The sequence below is a fragment of the Orycteropus afer genome, unplaced genomic scaffold (assembly GCF_000298275.1).
Source record: "Orycteropus afer afer isolate SDZICR_OR568_19922 unplaced genomic scaffold, OryAfe1.0 scaffold00178, whole genome shotgun sequence".
NCBI lineage: Eukaryota > Metazoa > Chordata > Mammalia > Tubulidentata > Orycteropodidae > Orycteropus > Orycteropus afer.
The window spans coordinates 4,095,414-4,102,740 of record NW_006921765.1 but is presented as its reverse complement, the minus strand read 5'-3'; positions in this window follow the sequence as shown (position 1 = coordinate 4,102,740).

Below are 7,327 nucleotides of genomic sequence, written 5' to 3'. Positions count from 1 at the left end.
TTTTTCTGTGCACTGTGATCATCTGCTGTCTCTGAGACATTGTGACATTGTTGTATTTAGATCTCTGTTAACTGTTTTTGAACACAGCTAAGGGTGAGTCAGGCTCTTCTTGGTGATGGTTTATCATTGGCCCATTGGGGGAGAAGGAAGTGGTGGCTCTCACTCTGTAAGTGAAGCTGCAAGAGGTTTGAGTGTAGTTGTGTTTTATGGAGACTGTTGGTATCTCCCACTAAGGTAGAAAAAAAATAATAATTGAATTACCATCAAAAAAGTAAAAGCAAATGGGCAAAAAACATACTATGTTATCACACAGGAACAATAACCAAAAAAAAAAAAAAGAAGAAGAAGAAGAAGAAAGGGGGAAAATGCAATACCTGGGAAGAGGACAATAACAGCAAAAAGTTAGAGTAGGAGAATAATGGAGAAAACATGGGACAAATGCAAAGAGAAAAACAAGGAACAGGGTTAACCATGACAAAGAAAGAAAACAAAATTGTAAACAGGAACAGAGAAAAGATTAAATGCTGAAAAGTAGACCCTGGGAAGGGAAGAATAAACAATAGTAAAAAGAAAAAAAGGAATAATGAAAAGAGCAGTTTTAAAACAGACAAAAAAAAAAAAAAAAAAGAAAAAGAAAAAAAAATCAGGGCTGGGTGTGGCAGGGCACCCAGCCTCTATCTGAGCACACAGATTTGGATGGAATTCCTGCCGGTCTAGAAGGTGGTTAGGAATGAGGGATGATGCACCTTCACTCACCTAGAGGGTATGGGATATAAGAGGAATAATGGGAATGTCCCACCTTTCCGGTCGTTGGCATCCAGAATTTCCTTGCAGTTCCCGGTAATTGGAGCCTGTTCTTAAGTCCCTGGAATCTGGGAGAATGCTGTTGCTTTAAATATCCAAAATGGTCAAACCGCTTTTAAACATTCAAAATGGCTGTGTCCTCTGGACAGGCAAAAATCCACAGCTCCACTCCCTTTCTCTTCCCTGCTTCCCCTTTTATTCACTAGCCACCACAGCAATCTTCCATACAGTCCCTGGCTAACAGGGTTGATTTTTAGGTTAATTCTTAAGTCCTACCACCACTCAGCAACATCCAAGCTGCCTGTGCCATCAAGATCACTGCCAGACTGCAGCTCTGTATATCTCCTTTTTTGTTTTCATGCAAATTCTTCTGCTAGTTGGAGTTTAGTCCACTTCTATATCCTTCCCTTCAAGGCTCAGGGGTCCAGGATTATCATCTGTATCTTTGTTAATTGGTTCCCCTTTTCTTTGTTGAAGAAGGTCTGTACAATCTTTCTGCCTGTTCCACCATCTTACCAGAACTCCTTCACTCCTTAACTTTTAATTTGTTTTTATCTTTGTGTCTAAGGTGGGTCTCTTGTAGGCAGCATATCCATGGGTCTTCTTTTCTTATCCAATCTGGCACTCTCTTTCTCTTGTTTGGTGCAGTTAGTCAGTCCATTTACATTGAGTGTAATTAGTGATAAGCATGGATTGATTACTGTTATTCTATTGTGTTTTTTTGTTGTGTTGTTGGAGTTTCCGTGGTCCAGATACTCTGCTGAGTTCATTTTGCTGTCAAGTATTTCCTCTTTTCTTTTTTATTGTTGGTTTTGTGTTGCTAAACCCATATGTTTTTCTTCTTTCTAGATTTGCTTTGTGGATTGTTAATTTTCTCTGTGGTTACCTTGGAGTGAATTGTCTCTATATTTTTAGAACCGTCTGTTCTATGAGGACATTGACCTGTTTTCCTCTCCATTTCGAAGATTTGTATGTAGAATTTTTATTCCCTCTATTTGGTTAGTTGCTATTGTCATGTGCAGATTGACTTCCTTGTTTTTTAATGTACCACATGTTACAGTCTCATTTTGAACATCTATTTCTGATTTGTTTTTAGTGTTGCTGTCATGGGTCCTGATTTTGTTGTTCTCTGTTGTGGGTTCTCTATTGGAAGGACTTCCTTAAGCATTTCTGGTAGGGTTGATCTGGTTTTCACAAAATCCCTTAATTTCTGTTTGTCTGAGAATGTCTTGATTTCACCCTCATATTTGATGGACAATTTGGCTGGATATAGGATTCTTGGTTGGAAGTTCTTTTCCTTCAGTGTTTTATATATGCCATCCCATTGCCTTTTGCCTGCATGATTTCTTCTGAGTAATCAGAACTCAGCCTAACTGTTTGATTATTATAACTTATATTTATTTTTTCCTGGGCTGCTCACAAAATTCTTTCTTTTTCTTTAGTTTTAGAGTTTGATTATGATATGTCTTGGTGATTTTCTCTTGGGATCTATCCTGTATGGGGTTCTTTGAGCTTCTTGGACAAATGTATTTTCTTCCTTCATGATATGAGGGAAATTTTCTGTTAGTACGTCTTCCCCACTTTTTTCAGTGTTTTTTTCATCTCCTCTTGTTCTTGAATTCCAATGAGGCATATGTTGTTTCTTTTCATGTCATCCCATATAAGTCTGAGGTTCTCTTCATTTCTCTTAAATCTTTGTTCTGATTTTTCTTCATATAGGCTGGTGTCAAGGGATTTATCTTCTAGATGGGAAATGTATTCTTTAGCCAGTTCTAGCCTATTCTTTTGTGCTTCCACTGTATTGTGTAATTCTGTAATTTTAGTATTCATCTTTTGGATTTCTAACTGCTGTTTTTATATGAGTTCTGATTGTGTATTAATCTTCTTATTTTGTTCTTGAATAGTTTTCCTGAGTTCTTCCAGGGTACTGTCTTTGTTTTCCTTGGTTCTGTTTGGGGTTTCTTTAAGCTCTTGTAGAGTTCTATAAACATATCTTCTAAATTCCTTATTGGATAATTCTATTGCCTCCTCTTCCTCCATTTTTAAAGAGAGGTTTTTGTTTGGGATTGTATTCCTATTGTCTTATTTATTTATTTATTTATTTAATTTGAGGTAGCCTTTCTTTCCTAGACATTTTGAAATTGTTGTCTTTAACTGTTAATTATGTATTGATTTATTTTATCTTGATTTTATGATGTAATATTTTTGCAAAGGTGGAGCTAGTGTATTTTATTTTTTTTGGTTATTAATTCAGGTGTGCTGGGTTGCTTTGCAGTTTTCTTTGTGATGATGGTGTAGAATGTGGATGCAGGTCTCTGTTCATCATGAAGTGAGTTTAGGATTGGAGCAGGCATGTGTTCTGGTGGCTTAACAGGGTTCTTCTCTTGGATGAGGCAGGGAAAGGAGGAAGAAAAGAGAAAAAAAGCTCCAAGGCACCAGTAGCCATTTCCAGGGCTTTGGGTAGGCTGTTAATGATGATGTTATACTGTCACTCACAGGCTTACAGCTCAAATTCTGCAAAGCCCCCAATGTTTAGGGGGCTGCCACTTTCTGCCAGGTTCAGACATCTACCTCATAGTCTCAGGGTTTTATCAAGCTCTATCAGACCAGGAAGCCTTTTTTTTTTTTTTTTTTAATGATTTTGAGTTTTGTTCCACATTTTTTTAACACACTATCCAGGATCTCTTGCACTGATCCCTTTCTTAGTGGTTGACAGTGGTAGCCATCTAGTTCTTCTGGTCTTATGGTTATATGTATTAAGTTTCACACAGTCCACTAATCTCTTGGACTAGTTTCCACACATCTTTGGTTTTCTTCATTCAGACAGCCAAAAAGCTGTCCTGGAATAGCTGGACCCCTGACCCACACCACAAGTTCATCCCAGGGCCCACCCACCTGTGGTGTGCTTCCTTCTCTGTTCCCAATTCAGCAGCAACCTGAGCCAGAGTGGTCTCTGCTCCAATTCTTAGAAATGCTGCCCTCCCACTTAGCACTGGTCCCAAAGTTAGTGATAAAAGCAGACACTGTACGTAGATCCCTAGAGTGGCTGCAGGTCTTCCAGTGGTTCCCCTCCACTGCCCAGGGTGCCCTCTGATGCGCCATTTCACCAGCCGGTGCTCTGCAGGCCAAATATTTCTATTTTTATTCTTCCTGGCTGTTAACCCTGCCTCTCCTTCCTTTCTTCTCCTTCTCCACTAAGTCTGGCCTTCTCAGACTTAATGAGCTGTTCAGAGCACCAGAATCTCTGCTTCAAACTGCTGCACCTAGTTTATCAGGCATTAAGATGCCAGAGGGAACTAATGTGCGAGCTACAGGTAAGAAACCATCTTCCTGTCCCTTTTTTGAAAATTTTTTGTTTGATTTGGGTGAAAGTTTACAGAGCAAATTCATTTTCCATACAGAAGTTCATATACATTTGGTTTCATGACATTGATTTCAATCCTCACAATGTAACAGCTCTCTTTCCACTTCCTCCCTATATTTACCTCTTCCCTGTGTCCTTCTTTCCTATGCATTCCAGCCCTGTAAGCTATCTCACTGTGCAAATACTGCCTGTCTGTTCTCCATTGATTGATAGTTCTAAGGAGTGTATCTACCTGGTGTAAATGTTCACCCTATATGCCTGTCTGTTGTTTGGCTGGAAGCCACAGGAGTTAGTTCAATTTCAGGCTGGAAGGGTAATGAGGGCCCATAGTCTCGGGGTTTCACCAAGCTCTATCAGACCAGTAAGCCTGGTTTTTTTTTTTTTTTTAATTTGAAGTTGAGTTTTTTGAGTTTTGTTCCACATTGTTCTCCTGCTCTATCCAGTATCTCCTACAATGATCCCTTTCTTAGTGATTGACAGTGGTATCTGGGCACTATCTAATTCTTCTGGTCTTATGGTTATATGCATTAGTTTTACACAGTCCACTAATCACTTGAACTAGTTGTTTCCACACATCTTTGATTTTCTTCATTCTTCTTTGCTCTGGAGGAGGAGAGACTGTTGCATCTAGATGGCTGCTTGTAAGCTTTTAAGATTCCAGTTGCTACTCACCAGTGTAGGATGTAGAGCAATGTTTTAATTTAGTATGCTATTAACATGCAATTGCATATCCTCTCTGCTTTAAAGAGTCTCTTCCTACTTTTGTATGTGATTTACTCATGTATCTTTATTTTATTTAATTTAAATAATGTTTTATTGGGAGCTCTGGTAGCATAGTGACTAAGGCACTTGACTGCTAACCAGAAGGCTGATGGTTCAAACCCACCAGCCACTCTTCGGAAGGAAGATGGGGCAATCTACTTCCATAGTGATACTGCCTTGGAAACCCAAGGAGTGGTCACTATGAGTTGGTTCCGATTCGATGGCACCTAACAACAACAATGTTTTATTGTGTTTTTGGTGAAAGTTTAAACAGAAAATTAGGTTTCCATTTAATAATTACTATACAAGTTGTTCATAGATACTGGCTGCAGTTTTCATAATGTTTTAACATTCTCATTAATTCCCTGTGGACATTTTGCTTCCAGTAATCTAGTTCACCTGTCCCCTTACCTGTTCATCTTTGCTTTAGAATAATTGTTGATTATTTGGTCTCATATGTAGTTAATTTTTCAAATGTACATAATACTCATTGGTAATATTATTTTTTTTTATAAACCAATCTATTTTTAGCTATGAAATGCCTTCAGGGTGTAGCTTTGGTTCAGGATTTAAGGAGTATCTCAGGCCAATATTCTTGAGGGGTCCAGTCTAATAATTCTGGACTTTTTAAGAATTTGAGTTCTGTTACACATTTTTCTCTCCTTCTATCAGGATCATTGGTGATTGATTTGCACTATCTATTTCTGGTCTCAATGTAGATGAGACCATGCTTTGTGTATCCTGATAGTCCTATAGATTAGCTTCTCCTCTGAGTGTTTGTTTTCTTTTTTTCCTTCAGATGCAATGAGATTCATAATTGTATCTTAGATGAACACTCACTAGCTTTTAAGATCCCAGACACCACTCACCAAATTAGGATGTAGAACATAAACTTTGTGAACTATGTTCTAACAGTTTATCTCGTTGTCCTACAAGACATGACCCTAAGTCTTCAAACCCATAAAAGCAATCCTACACCCTGTTTGGATGTGACAAAAAAGTATCAATAACTGTTATCCTTATGTGCTTTATTATATATCTGAACATACTTGCATGCACTGACATGTATATCATATACCTTGTTGTTGTTATTGCTAGATGTCCTTGAGTTGATTCTGACTCATAGCAACCCTATTTACAATAGAATAAAACACCACCCAGTCCTTCATCATCCTCACAATAGTTGCTGTTCTTGAGCCAATTGTTGCAGCCATCTCATTGAGGATCTTCTTATTTTTCATTGACCTTCTATTTTACATATGGATGTCATATGTCATATGTCATATGTCTTCATATGTCATAGGACATATGATATCCCTGTACAGGGTCTGAGCCCTCCTGATAACATGACCAAAGTACATGAGATGAAGTCTGTCCATCCTCACTTCTAAAAAGCATTCTGGCTGTACTTCTTCCAAGACAGATTTGTTTGATCTTTGGGCAGTTCATGGTACATTCAATACTCTTTGCCAACACCGTAATTCAAATGCATCAATTCTTATTTGATCTTCCTTACTCTTTGTCCAGCTTTCATATGCACATGAGGTAATTGAAAATTCAATAGCTTTGGTCAGGTACACATAGTCTTCAAAGTGACATCTTTGCTTTTTAACACTTAATGAGGTCTTTTGCAGCTTTTCAGTACGTCATTTGATCTTGACTGCTGCTTCTATGGACATTGATTTTGGATACAAATAAATTGAAATCCTTGACAACTTCAATCTTTTCCCCATGTATCATGATATTGCTTATAGGTTTAATTGTGAGGATTTTTATTTTCTTTATATGAGGTATAATCCATATGAAGGCTGTAGTCTTTTATGTTCATCCAGAGTGCTTCAAGCCATCATGTTCAGCAAGAAAGCCTGTGTCATCAGCATGTTGCCACGTTCTTCTTCATGTAGTCCAGCTTGTTGGGTTATTTGCTCAGCATACAGATTGAATTTCAGGATTATGAAAGGACAACCCTAATGTATATCTTTCATGATTTTAAACCATACAGTCTCCCCTTGTTCTGTTCAAATGACTGCTTCTTGGTCTATGTATAGGTTCCACATGAGCATAATTAAATGTTCTAAAATTTCCATTCTTTGCAATGTCATCCATAATTTGTTATGATCTACACAGTTAAATGCATTTGCATAGTCAATAAAACACAGGTAAGCATCTTTCTGGTATTCTCTGCTTTCAGCCAACATCCACCTGACATCTACAATGATATCCCTCATTCCACCACCTCTTCTGAAAATTGTTTGAATTTCAGGAAGTTCCTTGTCAATGTACTGCCACAATCATTTTTGAATTATCCAACACAATTTACTTGAGTGTGATATTAATGATATTGTTAGATAATTTCTTAATTTCTTCATATTGCTGAATCTTTTTTTTTTTTTTTTT